The sequence below is a fragment of the Thermobia domestica genome, chromosome 7 (genome assembly GCF_964235325.1).
Source record: "Thermobia domestica chromosome 7, izTheDome1.hap1.1, whole genome shotgun sequence".
NCBI classification, from domain to species: domain Eukaryota; kingdom Metazoa; phylum Arthropoda; class Insecta; order Zygentoma; family Lepismatidae; genus Thermobia; species Thermobia domestica.
The window spans coordinates 194358185-194373970 of NC_137460.1; positions in this window are offsets into that span (position 1 = coordinate 194358185).

Consider the following 15786-nt stretch of genomic DNA (forward strand, 5'->3'; position numbering starts at 1 on the left):
TTGTCCAGATTAGTGACTATATATGAGTACTGGACATGTAGATTTTACCCTAAAGCCAATAAATAAGTGAAACATGGAAACAACTTTTTCTCCTCTAAAATTTGTGCTGCATTCAGCCAGCAATATCACGCTGATCGTGAGCAGGGACCATAAATATGTCATTTTATTTACCTATTTACATCACAATCATGAATTACTAAAACCGACTGCAAAGTTGGTATCAAAACATATTTTTGTGCTTAGTAAACAACAACATTGTGAACGAATATTTTATACGTTCAGCCAAGGTGGACGTTATTAAAATCAGGATTGTGTCAAAACTAATATAAATGAGATTTACTTCACATTCATTTCGTACTTCAAATAGTAAGTTAGCCTAATATAATCAACGATTATCAAGATAGAAAAGTTATCAATAACTACCCAGCATATCCAAAGGCACATAGAAATTCTGATTAAAGATATAACGGCATCATCTTATGACTATATTCGAACTTTGTAAGTAGATTTACACGATTGAAGAATCATCAGAGAGATGACTATATGCAATAGAGGAAATTAAAAGGTAAAATAAAATATTTTTATTATGTAAGTTGTTGAAGACAAGTACCAGTCGGCCTATGCGTATAAAAACAGTTGTAAAAGCAACAAAATTATGGATTTAGTAGCAAAATAAATATGTTGATGTTAGGCCTTTTAGAAACTATATCGTATTTGTAATACAACAACACATCGGGTATCACGAGAGTTCCTAATATTTGAAAATCAGAATATTTATAATTATTACTTCCTGCACTGAGTGCACGACGAACTGTAATATATATTTTTAGTATAAACATAATTTTAACATTTAAAGCACCTGAGGTTTAAATGCATTTTTGATATACTTGTATAATTTTTCAATGTAATTATATCAAAGGGTGGACAAGAATAAGATTACGTTATTAATGTTTCTATATTTCAAAAGTAATAAATTCCCATATCTCATTTTAAACTTAAATTGTATTTATAAGCTTATGCATTAAAACATGAAAATTAATAATACTAAACATGAAATATGTTTCACAAGGATTTTAACAATATTTAGATTTGAGCGATAACATCTGTTGAACTCCAAGTTAGGTAGCGAGTAAACTAACACAAAGTTGCATTTAAGTGCCTTGACCTTTTATGTGAAAAGAAGTTTAATTATACTGGAAAGTAAACTGAAAACTTGGGCGGAAACGAATATTGTTCCGAAATAAACAACAAGTGTAACAAAGCAAATTTTACTGTTTTATCTCATTGATTCTATGTAATCAACCGTTAGAAACCCAAAAATGCTTTAATTTCAAAAGTTAAAGACTGTTTGTTGGAATTATTACCTCTTGAATATCATCGTAAAATTTGTGCTTCATTAAAGTGCAAAGCTGGCTAGAGGAGCGTAGCTTTTTTGAACTTTAATATTGCCATAAAGAACAAAATTCCTATGGGCCACTTTATATCAAGTGAACCAATTTTGGATTAAGTTTCCACTCCACCATCTCGGATTTGTATCAAATTCTGCACAAATGTAACCTAACACCAACAATGAAGATGATCGAATTTGAGTTGAAGATCTGTATTGGTTGCGGCACTAGGGCGTTTTCAAAATGGCTCATGTTTCAGCAACAACGATTAGCAAACGTCTTTCCTCATTTTGAAGTGCTTGCCATTTTGAACTGAACCCTCAACATTTGTTTCCTAGTAGAACGTTTAGAGTAGATAAAGTTCAGGTGGTAACAAATTCCCTTGATGGTACAGAATTTGTACAAAAAATTAAAAGAGTTGGTAAATAGTGAGTGCACCCTTCATCTGTGCCATGTTTAAACCCAGATAAAGTTATATGGAGTCAAACCAGAAAACTGATATTTGAACGAACAAACTATAACATACGTACTTTAGAACAGATAAAACATTTAACATTTAGTGCATATGGTTTAAGGGATATGTTGCATTAGAAATCGGAAAAGTAGCAGTATATGGAAAATAGACATTTATGGTAACCAAAATTGGTGCCACCCTTACCCCAATTTGCAACCATAACCAATACAATGAGCATGTCCTGATTGGCGCTTTTTAGTTTTTTTGGATGATTGAAAGTTATATTTAGGCCAGTTTAGAAAATCACAACAGACTTAATTTCCACAGTATATCTACACAAGTAATAATTTTATTGAACATTGGCTCTTTGTCATCAATTAACATTAAGAAATTTTCTCTTGCAGAAAATATGGCCTTCCAGATTGTACTATACGAAATATGAAGGCTCTGCATGCCACAGCAAACGGTTTGCTAAAAGTTGTGGATTTAAATATGTGCAAACTTTACAATAGAACAGATACAGTTATTACTAATGCTAAGAGGATGCTACCAGATGATGCATATATATGTCTTCACCATGAAACTTCTGCTGGTTAAATACGAAGAACTACAACTCTATTGGTGGAACCCGTTCGATTACCAAAAATCAATATGCCTTCCCGCCAAAAAATACTACGATTCATTGACACAAAACGCCTATTATATTAAAGGAAAATAGTTTGAAATATATTAAACAAGGACAGAAACTGTGCTCAGTTTGTATGAAAAGGAAACATTCAATAGAGGAATCAGCTGTAGGATCATCCAGTGATACAGACACATCTGTATTCAATCCACTTGAATACCTGAATCCCAACTTAACACAAATCTTGTAGGATCTGATATTTCTGGTGATAAGTACAGACACAAATACTATGTGAAACTGCAATACCAACTGTGACGTACCATTTTGATTAAAGTTTATAGAATATGAGAAAACTTAAGTCAGGTCCATATATCATTTTCTAGACATTTATTTCAAATTACATAGCAGAGCCGTTTTTGTTTGTAAAGCCCTTGTCCGTGAATTTTTACCTGCATACTGTTTTTTTTTTCAGGATACATAATACTGAATTTATCTTCCTGATAAAATTGCTGTACTCTCATTGATAATTCAGAAGGTAATAACTTTCCTATCTTCTTTGCCCGTGTTGCAAGATTATCTTGCTGAGATTTCAAATTTCTAGCTGTTTTAGCCATTCGTTTAGAAACTCTAAATTCATTTGTTGTTGTTTTCTGTAGACCAACAACACGAGATCAGAGTTAGAATTTGAGATTTCCTTTGTTTGTCAGATGTTGCGGCCTTGGTTTCAAATTCTTCAAGTACTTTCCGATAATCTTCACAATCAATACACTTCTCTTGACTTGTGCAAGATTCTTCTCTTGCGTTAACGTGGCGGATTCAATTTCCTGAAAAATGTCGTTTGTACTTCGCTTGCTTTTCTCTTGACATATCTGTGCAATCACTTCTACTCCTCTTTCAGGTTTTAGCAGGAAATAATAATTCCTACAAGACTTGTGTTAAGTTGTAATTCAGGAATTCAGGTGGATTGAATAGAGATGTAGCTGTATCGCTGGATGAGCCTACAGCTGATTTCTCTATTTAGAGTTTCCTTTTCCTACAACCTGCACACAGCTTCTCTCCCAGTTTAATATTTTTCCTACTTCGTTCATTTAATATAACAGGTGGTTGTATCAGTGGTTTGTAGTGACCTTTTTGATTATGTTCATTTATGGTAATGGAACAAGTTGCAACGTGGAGTTGCAGGACTTCGCATTTAACCAGGAGCAGTTATTCAATGGTGGAGACATATAGCTGCATCATCTTGTAGTACTTCATATTGTGTTCGCATAAATAATAATTGTCACCGATCTTCTGTAATGTTTGAACACATTTTTAATCCACAACTTCTATAAAACCTATTGCTGTGGCATGCAGATCCTTCATTTTTGCCTATAGTACAATCACAAAGACCAATGTCGCTTGATGTGACCATATTATCCGCAACAGTAAATTTCTTAATGTAACTTTATGGCAAAGATCCAAAGTTCAATAAAATTATTATTTGTATAGATATGCTGCGAAAATAAGTCTGTAGTGATTTTCTGAACTGGCCTAGAATATAACGTACAACCACTTAAAAACCAAACAAGGTACGAACACCAAAATTCATTCCTAATTACATCAATACATGCTCTTTGTGTTGGTTATGGGTAGAAATTTGTTACAATCTTTTATCTTAAGTACGTATGTCGTAGTTTCAATCTTTCAAATATGAATCTACTGACTTGACTCCATATAACTTTATCGGGGTCTAAACATGTCATGCATGAAACGCATATTTTAGACAACTTTGCTTAACATTTTGTACAAAGTCTGAACATCTAAGGGAATTTTTTACCACCTGTACTGTATCTTCACCTAGGAAACAAAATTTGAAGGTTGTCAGAACTTCCAGTTCAAAATGACAAGCAATGGAATACGTTTGCTAATTGTTGTTGCTGAGATATGAGCCATTTTGAAAACGCCCTACTGCCGCAACCAATACAGATCTTCAATTCAAATTTGACCATTCTTCATTGTTTAAGGTAACTTCATTGTCTTCAAATGTGACAGGTAACATTTGTGCAGAATTTGAAGAAACTCGAAGATTGTGAAATGCGGAACATTGATCCACTTGTCATGGAATGACCCCTATGAGAGGCAAACAAAACAAAAAAATTGTCTTATATCAAATAATAACGAATTTCTGACAGTAAAAATGAAACTCTAACCTTCTGTAGGAACCAACAGCAGAATTGAAACTAAAACAGAGCCCATATTCTGTCTTCATCGTCTTCGGTAGAAAGTATCCTGGAAATTTGCCAATTAACGCTCCTTGGTTATCACGTGTAACCTTGAAAAACAATTAGTTATTATGAAGTAAGAACTGTAGTAAGAATGTCTTTGCTCTTACAAGACTTCCAAAATGTATTCATCATTCTAATAGCTTTCAATACAGTAGCATTTAAAGATATTCATACCAATAATACATAAACATGATCATAACTTCTCTCTGCGTAACTTTCCTTTTCTTTTTGTATCCGTATTTTTAAGCGATACTTGTATTTTTAGTTTGTTTTGATGTAGAAAGATGTTACATGTAGTTATGTTAGCTATACCACATATTTGCTTTATAATTTTCAACTTTACATGACTTCATAAATATATTCTCATATGTTTATCTTCACTCTTCCTACACTACTTAATCTAAAAAGTACATGGTCTAGAAATATATGGTCTCACAGCGAAAGCAGTAAAACGTTTATTGTCTTTTCTTAATATGCATATTAGAACATTGCCCCAAGGATGACCAATTTAAAAAAATCTATCGTTGTTGCATATATTTCAAGAAAGATGGAACAGACAGTTTTCGTAAATCCGTCTATACTTGAACAATGTAGTAGTGCTTAATCTTTTTGTTGAAAATATTTTATAGTACAACACGTGTATTAACACTAAGCAAACACTAAAATTTAGTCATAATTGCTAAATTAATAATGTAAATTTCAGATAATCTATCGCTTCAAATAAAGAATCCAAATTTCATGAATGTTGTGGAAATAGCAAGTTAGCTTCATTTACAGGTAAGTGACCAACGTTTAATTTGAATATTTTTTGCCAGTTTTATCAGTCCTAGGTTCGGTTGAGAATGTTTAATATCCACTAGTATTAGAGGTAACTGTAACTCTGGCCGACGTCGGTTTATTTACAGAAAGCAAAACCTCTGATTCTGACTAATTTCAGGATGCTGAATTGGAAATGGATAGCAGTTTTACTAAATTAGCTCGTATTTTGGACATTATACATTCTTGCCAATTTTGCCATTTTGTAGTTACTGCTTCAGTTGTCATCGAAGTAATTGGTCTGACAATGCTATTTGACTAAGAAACAAAATAGATTTCACTCAGTTGGCGACAAATAGGACCCTCCTTGTTGTTGGCTATATATAAACATATATAGGGTGATTCCGTTAGTCCGTACCAGGCCTTTAAATCGAAAACGGACCGACATATGAACAAACTGAAAAACACGTATCCCATTAGTTGCAAAGGACAACAGGTCGAAGTAAAAGGTTTTGTCCCAGGGTTCCCCGCAGGATCCCAGACGGGGTCCAACTCAAAATTGTCAAATGGAAAGAGGGGCAAAGTTGTATATCGCTTGAAAGCTCTTGTTAAAAGAAAGAAGCTACAACATGTCCCGATTCTCTACGATCACCTATGCAACATGGCGGCGGGTCAAAATGTCAACAAAAGTTGCATTGAAAACAATATGGCCAGTCCTATAAATCTATAATGGCCAGCCAGACGTACAAACTGAAGAACAAGTGTCTCATTATTTCAAAAGAGCAACATATCACGGTAACCAGTTCTAGATATCCAGGCAGGGTCCACCTCCAAATTAGCAATTGTTTGATTGTGCTGGAGGTAAGACCCTGAACATTTTGAACTGCTATATTTCCCTGGTAACATACGTTTACCGAGTACAATACTACAGAGACTGTTCAGTCCTCTGTCGTGACACTACTGAAAAGTGTTGTCTTGTCTCGTCTCGTAGTCAACACTGGTAACATACACAGTATGGAAATGGAAGCGTAATCGTGGACACATAAGCATATTATATTGAAACGTCTAACGTTGCTCTAAGAATTAATTTCCCATCGCATAACGTACAAAGGATATATGATATTTACCTTGGAGACGGCATTGTCGTCCATGTACAGCAATACAACGGTCCAGATGGCGATAATAATTATAACCCACAGCATCAAACTCTGTCTCTTTTATGCTTCGAAATGCGGTCATTATTCGTTGCCTCATATCTTTTGGTGTAGTTGGTCTATTCGTGTAAACAAGCTCCTTGAGTCGACCCCAGAAAAAATAATCCATGCACGTAAGGTCTGGAGAGCGAGAAGGGAAAGGAATATTGGACCCTCTTCCTAACCAACGGTGCAGAAATGAAGTATTTAATGCACCCCTGCATATACGAGCAGCATGCTGGACAAACATCCAATTGCATCCATATATTACGCCGCACATGAAGTGGGATGTTTTCGGGCAGTTGTGGTAGATGTTCTTTCAAAAATTGACGGAACAGAGCCGACGCTAAATTTCCAACAATAAACCAAAGGCCCAATTACATGTGTTCCAGTGCTACCACCCCACACATTGATGCTCCACCGTCTTTTTCGGTCGATCTGTAGTGTCCAGTGCGGATTCTCCGCAGCCCAATAATGCACATTGTGCAGGTTTGCATGACCAACATGTGTAAATATTGCTTCGTCTGTCCACAGCACGTACATACTGAAAAACGTTGTGTTTCTCCTCAATTTCTGACGGGCCCAATTACAAAACTGGATCCGCTTATTACGGTCTGCATCTGTTAGCACCTGGCACAAGGAGATATGATACAGGTGGAGTTTCTGCTTCCATAGTATAAGCAGTACATTTCTTTGACTAATTCCGCGATCCAGGGCAATATCTCTTCAGGATGCATTAGGACGTACGTCGACAGCAGGCAAAACATCAATAACGACATCGTTGTCATCTACAATTGGAGTATGTTTGTGACCCCCATATTGAGGAGGCATGCGACCTGTTTGTTTCAAACGATTTGCTAACCGTTGAAGTACATAATGGGAAATTGATTGTCGCTGAGGGAACCTTGCGTTATAAATTCGGGCTGCAGCTCTATAGTTTTGCCTACATAACCCTAACACCATTAAAATGTCAAATGCCTCCCTGTTCGTTTATGGGATTGTTCCAATGCAATGCTATCTTTAGCCGACACTGCACTAACACACGATATTAGGGTAGTACGTGCCACCTTCTACAATGAAATGGAAGCCATCTGACACACACGCACACACACACACACACACACAACTCAATTCGTAGCGTGTATTACTTTTGCACAGCACAAGTACTTGACTACAATTCGTACTAACGACCCTTCAGCAAAGCCTGCTCAACTTACTGTGGAACAAACTGTGTTCCAGCGTACCTCATGTTCGTGCCTATCAATTCAAGATTGTCTGCTACTGTTTCTCTCGAAAGGCGTATGTTTTGTGCAACAAACATAAACCAGCAAACAGCACAATCCAGTTGCACTAATCGTTATCAAGGATGTGTATGTTTATTCATTTCGGTATTTCATTTGAAGTTGTACGTTTCAAGACATTAATTAATGTCTCATGAATTTCACTTTTACACGACGCATAGGGAAGAAAAGGGCAGGCAGGGACAGGGCCGGAACCTTGCGTCAATCCCATTATTCGCCTGTTGTTACTGAGGAACACTGAGCTTAAGATAGCTATACAGACGAACTAGGCTGACATCATTCAAACCTAGGTCGGGAATTGGGGGAAAATCCATTCTCGAACGGAAATAACACAATAACACGGAGAAGTTTGCAACGTGACACTTGGGGATTGACAAGATTTATACGTCATTGGATAGCACACGGCAAGTCCAGGATACAGATCTATTTATATATCCGTTTTGGGTTCTGGGCTGAATGCGGGCAAAACAACATGTCCCAGGGGAATGTTCCGTATAATTACTGTACCCTCGAGAGTTATGGTGTGCATCATGGAAACAAATCATAGCGTATTGCACACAGCCGAAATATTTAGTCCGTTGCACTGGCCAGTCGGGAGGATACAGTGTTCAATTTCCTTGACCGCATAGGTCTGGGAGGGGAGAGGCCACCCTAAGAAGCAAAATCGCAACTACCGACAAGGGGCTTTGAAACACATCCTGTGCGGACACCAAGGTCATGATCTGGGAAGAGCTCCAGATCTCTTACAAAACAGATGCAGGAAATATTGATTGAGCATGCTTGCCTCGTTCCACATCTCGAGGAATTCTGTGCTAGCAAAATGAAAACAGTTGTTTTCTCCCGACCGACTAGTGTCATTGACTCAATATTTCGGCTAAGTGTACCACTCTCTGATGTGTTTTTATGATGAACACTACAAGTCTCCAGAGCTACCGGGCACTGTCCAGCAATTTTACCGCCAATTCCACTGGAGTATGGGTTTTTTCACATTCATTTCAGTGCAACATTTGATGATATTTTGACAATTCGCCATTTTGCATAAGGTGATTGTAGAGAATCGGGACTTGTTGTAGCTTCTTTCTTTTTACAGGAACTTTCAATCGATATATCACTTGACCCCTCTTTCCATTTGACAATTTTGAGTTGGACCCCGTCTGCGACGCTGGGGGGACCCTGAGGCGAAACTTTTTCTTCGCTCTGTTGTCCTTATCACTAATAAGATATGTGTTTTTCAGTTTGTAAAAATCTCGGACCGTTTTCGATTTAAAAGCCTGGTACGGACTAACGGAATCGACCGATATATGACAATGAATACCTGAAGGACGGGTATGATTGAAATACTTGACACTTGTGTTCCTCCCCCTCCTGTGTTTGTTTGTCTTCAGAACGCTAAAACTGGTTTAAAAAATAGGTGCTGTATGGCAACAATGAGCGGCACTATGACACGAGCGAAAAAAGCGCCGACTGCGTCGTGATTGCGTGGCTCAATATTGTTCTTATGCATTTCAGTAAGTAACTTCTCAAGTGTATAAGTATTTTGTCTGGAGAATTGACTTGGAATTTTTACGTTAGTAACTTTAGTTTTATTTTACCGTATTTTTAGATCCGTTTGCCTGTGTTCTCATTATGTTTTAGTGATTTTGTGGAATAAGTGATTGTGCTGTTTCTCTAAGTTTTGCTTTCCTGTGCAAAATTTCAAGTTCTTCCCGCAGAGGATGTAAAAACTCACTGGACAGATTTTGTTATATCTCTGGCGTACTTATGGTTAAGTCGCAGATTAGATCGATATGTGATTACGTTAGGAAAGCATGCTATTTTTATTTTGGCTGCAAGATCGATGATCAAGATAAAAGCTGGGCCCCTCATGTGTGTTGTTTGATATGTTATGCGACTCTGACTGCCTGGCTTAAAGTAACCAAACGAAAGATGCCTTTTGCTGTTCCGATTATATGTATAGAGCCCCGGAAACATTATGATGATTGCTATTTCTGTATGACGAATACAGCAGGAAGTAACAACAAGGAACAACGTGCTATCGAATACCCAAACTTGCAATCCGCAATCAGACCAGTGCCCAGTGGAGAAAATTTACCTTCACCTACTCCTCCGAAAGATTAGGACACTATCGATATTACAGCGCCCACAGGAAGGCGATAAGGACACCAACTCAATATCTGCGCATGAAGATTCGAGAGGCAGCTCCTTCTACGTAAAAGATGAGCCTCACTTGATCCTAGAACATGAGTTGAATGATTTAGTGAGAGAGTTACAACTTTCGAAAGAGAAATCTCAACTTTTGGGTGCTAGACTCAAAGAGTAGAATTTACTGGCTACCGTCTATTCCTGTTGCGCATTCTGTTTTGATCAAAGAGACTTACGAGAATCTCGCACTCATTTAAAATCGTATTAACTTAAAAGAATATGGTAGGCAAATTTCCAGAGATTTGAAAGTTATTACAATTTTACTTGGTCTTAACGGTGGAATTACAAAATACTGTTGCTTTTTGTGTCTTTGGGACTCAAGAACCACAGAAAATCATTTCTCAAAAAAAGAGTGGCTCCCCCAGAGTGACATTTAACCTCAGTAGCAACAGTGTCAAGTATGAGCCTGTGATCGATCCAGCCAAGCTGCTGCTTCCACATCTTCATATTAAGTTGGGCCTCATGAAGAATTTCGTAAAAGCTATGGAAAAAGAAAGTCAAGGATTTAAGAATCTTAGACAATGTTCTCCAAAACTAAGTGATGGTAAATTAAAAGAATGAGTTTTCACAGGACCTTATATTCGCAAACTTATCCATGGCGGATTGTTTAACAAAGTTTAAACGACAAAGAGTTAAATGCCTGGCCTGCTTTCGTTCAAGTTGTAAAAGGTTTTTTGGGCAAAAATAAAGCTCAAAACAACGGGGCTCTGGTGCAAAAACTTCTGGTCCCAAATGAAGCTCTGGGATATCGCATGGCTTTGAAATTCCACCTTCTACACTCCCACCTCAACTTCGTTCCAGAAAATCTTGCAGATGTAAACGACGAAATGGGAGAACGGTTTCACCAGGAGGTAAGAACTATGGAAATTCAATATCAAGGACATTGGGAACCTGCAATGATGGGAGACTATTGCTGGTCGGTGAAGAGAGAGGACCCAACATTTCATAAAAGAAAAAAAGTAAAGCAGATAGTGTTATTTGCAGCTCTAAACATTAGACTTGATAAATTACTCTGTGTATGTAAATACTAATAGTCCTACACTAACAAATATATATAGCTTTTAGCGCTAATACAAGAACAGAACATATAGTTCTTTTTTAACTGGTTTGGTTCAATAAATTAACTTTAAGACGTTTTAAAACTGAATGTCGTTCTTGACCAACTGTCAAAATAAAGTTGATTCCCTTTCCGCACGCAAACAGCTCATTCCCCGGTACACTTCATGATAGCTCATGTTTCCTATCATGGTAAATCTGCAGCTATGCGTTACACAAAAATGCGAGCAAATAAAGTAATATGGATGTCTTATTCATATTCAGGGACCTAAAATTAGTCAGTCAGTGAGTTTTGTTTCTGTAACTTTTCAAAAGTTAAAAACGTCGGCCTGTGTAATCAGCGTTACCTGTAAATTCTTTTCAATTTTTTTTTAACTGACCAGTTTCAATGGAACTGATGAAATTATGGGACTATAATACCTGGCTGACACCTCTCACGTTTGTGCAATGGCAAAGTCCTCCAGGGATTACGAATTACTTAACTGCTGTTAGATATTATATTAAAACGGACCTGAAAAAAGTTGGTAAGATAAAGCATCATCTCTGAACAGTGCAAAGTGTAGGATCTCAGATGTTTGCTGAAAATTTAAGCCAAAGAAGTTAAAATAAACATGGATATAAATAGGTAATTGGTAAGTCAAAATAATTTTAATTCACGTTGAGCAGCGTCATTGATATTAATCCCATGGGAAACCTAAGTTCAGTAGGAATTACAGGATTCACTTCACATCAAATAAATTGCAACTTCAAACGCCGTGCTGATAGCTCACCCAATTAAACCTTCTTATCCCATAATCATGCCTAATAAAGAAACTCTCTCTCTCTTCCCTCACATTTTGTCTCGCCATACTAAAATCAGCTAAGAACATGAGCTCATATCTAATTTCAAAACACATATGTGTCAGTATCTATTAAATAAAATAATAAAAGATATACGGTACAATATTCATTAGTTAGTGGAGTAAAAACCCTAAACTCACACCTAATCAGAAATTGAAAATAGATGCCTAATAGTTTGAGATCCAGAAGTGAGAATGAAAGAAGAAAGGGGTAGGAGGAAAAATAAGGGAGGACACTAAAATATGGACTTTGAATAAGCAAAGAAAGAACCTAACAATATGAAGTTTCATTTCCAGAAACCCAACACCAATATAGAAACAATATCTTTATTTTACATGTATTCAACGTTATTCGAAAAGAATGTTTGAAACATTAGTTATTCAAACTGAACGCCAAACGTTTTGCTGAAACTAAATATTCAACTTTAAGCGGAACTGTAACCTTGTGAGAGGCGTTTAGAATTATGTCAGAAATTTAACACACACGCTTTGTAACACATACTAGTTCCCTTGCCAATTCAGTGCTCTTCATTGAACATACTGATCAGAAATGCATTATAATAAACCCAGTAGGTACCGTAGGTCATGTGTTCCATTCCAGACTACTAATGGAAACTGGACTAAAAATATAACGATTTCTACTTTACTGCTAAATTTCTATCAGAAAAACCCGATATCTGAATCCACACTGTCTCACAACGAAAAATTCCAAATATTCAAAATCAAAATTGGCTGTTCCTTATTTACGGAGTGAACTTAAGAAGTTTCACACTTTTAAATTGAATGAAACAGATTGAGTTATAGGATGTTGAGATGAACTATAGTTTGGTAACGAATTTCATATAAAAATAATATAAATAAAATATTTTCTACAGATATCAAAAAAGTGACTCTATGTTCCTAGTTATGTCTCAAGGTTTATCTCTTTCTAATATGCACTCATCCTTTTAACTATTACAAATATACGTTCTGATTAGCACAGATAAAATGAATACACCACAGCGGAAAATTGAATCTCTTTAATCAGATGATGTGGATTAGGTTATGGTCCGAAGCTGAGTCGAAGATTCGGTACCGCCCTTACCCAGTGATTCGATACAGACTCCGTAACTGAGTGAACAAACAATTTTTCGAACTTTCTCACATTAAAAAGTTTTTCTTCCAAAGGTGATGAGAACTAAACACGTTATCGCTAGAGCACTAAAAATACGACGACGCAATTTCCAATTAAGTAGATGTCACAGATCTGAACGATCGGGTCATTTTAGTCAAGTTTTGTACTTGGATCCTTCTGTTTGTGTTGGGACTAGTCATCAGGCTATCAAGGCAGGCACATTTTTAACTCTGAAACACACAAACAATGACAGAGAGAGAGAATGTTGGCGTGTATGACAGAGAGAAAGTAATATATAAAAGACAATAATAAAAATGACTGGAGAGAGAGAGAGAGAGAGAAATGCACACATTGCTTGGTCACATTATCGCCAATGATGACTTGTAAGTTCTCAATCTGCAGATAAATCTCTGTAGTATGGGAAAAGGATACTACCTGATAGGAAATCGATCCCAGATTTACCATTTGGATGTGTAGTATTACAGCAAAACTCCATACATTAATCTACCCAAAACCTATTTAACAAATGCTATAGTGATTCTATGAACAATGACATAAAATTGAATATTATATATCAATAAAGTGTTTCATACTTTCCTGTTGAGCCCCACAACTGTTGTTTCCCTTATGCAAGCAACATTCGTAAGTTGTTTTTAATGCGATACACGAGTTGGTTCCACTTTGTTAAACCCTGCATGTTTAGTATGAGACGTCAATCTTCGATTCTTAACTATTGCTTTATAGAAAGCATTGACTTGAATTGGATTTGAACCTATGACGACTACAACGTTCCTATAAAGTCTAATACAAAATCCTCAATATCTGAGGGATTTTCAAAAATCACCGATTTATAAATGAAATGGACAATACGTTAATCGACAATATTTAAATCTTAACTTTGTGTTGGTTTTTAATATTGTAATCCTCCGGACTATTTTAAAAGATCTTATGTTTCGGAGATTGAATGCTTTTACAGAGAAAATTTGATTTTAGCTCATGAACATTATTAAACAGTAATATTCAGCAAAAGTTTGTTTTCTAGATAGCGTGGAGAATGAAGTAATACACTTGTATTTTAATGCGTACGAAAACATTAGGCATACTGTAAGCTCAGCAATTTAATAATAATTAAAATTACAAGAAATTAGTTTCTAAATTAAATTTAATGCTTGAAAGATTTCATCAGTTTTCTTATAGTAAGAAACAATTTTTTTTGTGAAAATTGCGATATTTCTGAAATCGGAAAAATAAACATTTAAAGCTTTGAAATTTAGAATAAGTTTTTTTTTTTGCGTGTAGAATAAAATATTTTTAAAACAAAAGAAATTTTCACTGATTGAAATACTGTATTTGTACACAATTTAAGATACACAACAAAATCTTCGAATCTTTAAAATTATATCCTATTATTTCTATCAATTATAATTTTGTCTCTAGTCTGAAGCTTAATATTTGGATTATAACACCAATTATGGTGGAGCCTCAAGTCTCCAGGTTTGGTCCTGTTTTGTGGGCAGTCTTACGTACGATCGAGAGTAACCTGCAATTTATTGTGGTAAGTACTGAAGTACTTTTCTCTTTGTGTTTCCTGGAACCTTACGTTACACATTGTTTCTTAAGAGGTAAATATCTCTTTACCTTAGAATTCGTAATCACAATCTGAACGTAGGAACTTGTGTTTCTTAATTAGTAAGTCCATTGCATTAGGTAGATTAACCAACCTGTCAGAAATTGAGGCTAGATTATGGTTTAATTGCTGGGATGTTTCCCCTTTTCCGAAAGACGGACTTTTTAAAACACATTTCGCCAATTTGTTGAGTTGTTTTCTTCGCGATGTTATTTTTATATATAGAGTGGAGTACTTACCTACTTTGATATGAAACCATACTGGCATATAAAACCTTAGGATAAAATGAACTAAGTTCTTGTGTTCATTTGTTGGGTTTACAATATTTAAATACAATCGGAGAACTGTGTTCGCCTTTGCTAACCTTGAATGGGAAAGTGTGCCAGGTTCACGAACAGCTAAATCTTCAGGAAAGCGTTCTGATTTTATAGCGGAGCTTATATATAGCAGGCACTGTTGATCTTTGCTTAAAATATTTCTGTCAATATCTGGAATCTCACACTCAACACTGTAAACATTTACCATGGTAGTTACTCACATTTATTGTGCTCTATGCCATTTGAACCAGCAAATGATTTTGGCTCAGTTGTTTCACCATCTAAATGTAAAAACAAATGCCGGAATATACATTTATTAAAGTATATGAGGCTCACACACACACACACACAACTGTAGTGGCCATTAGATTTGTTTTTCAATTTGGCATATAACACCTGTTTTTCACAATGTATTGACAACTATGCCCATCACATCAATTACATCGAATTTATGAAATGAATATTCAGCTTTAGTCAAATAAGAAAGAATGCTATTGGCAATGTTTTTAGCAAACCTAGAAGACGGTGAAACATGACTAACGAACAAAGAATTAGGTTCTTGTAAAACTGAGTAATGTTCCTGTTTTATAGTTCTCCAAAATTGCTTTGAGTTTGCTTTCTCAATCACGAGAGTGCCATCCCTTCTTCCA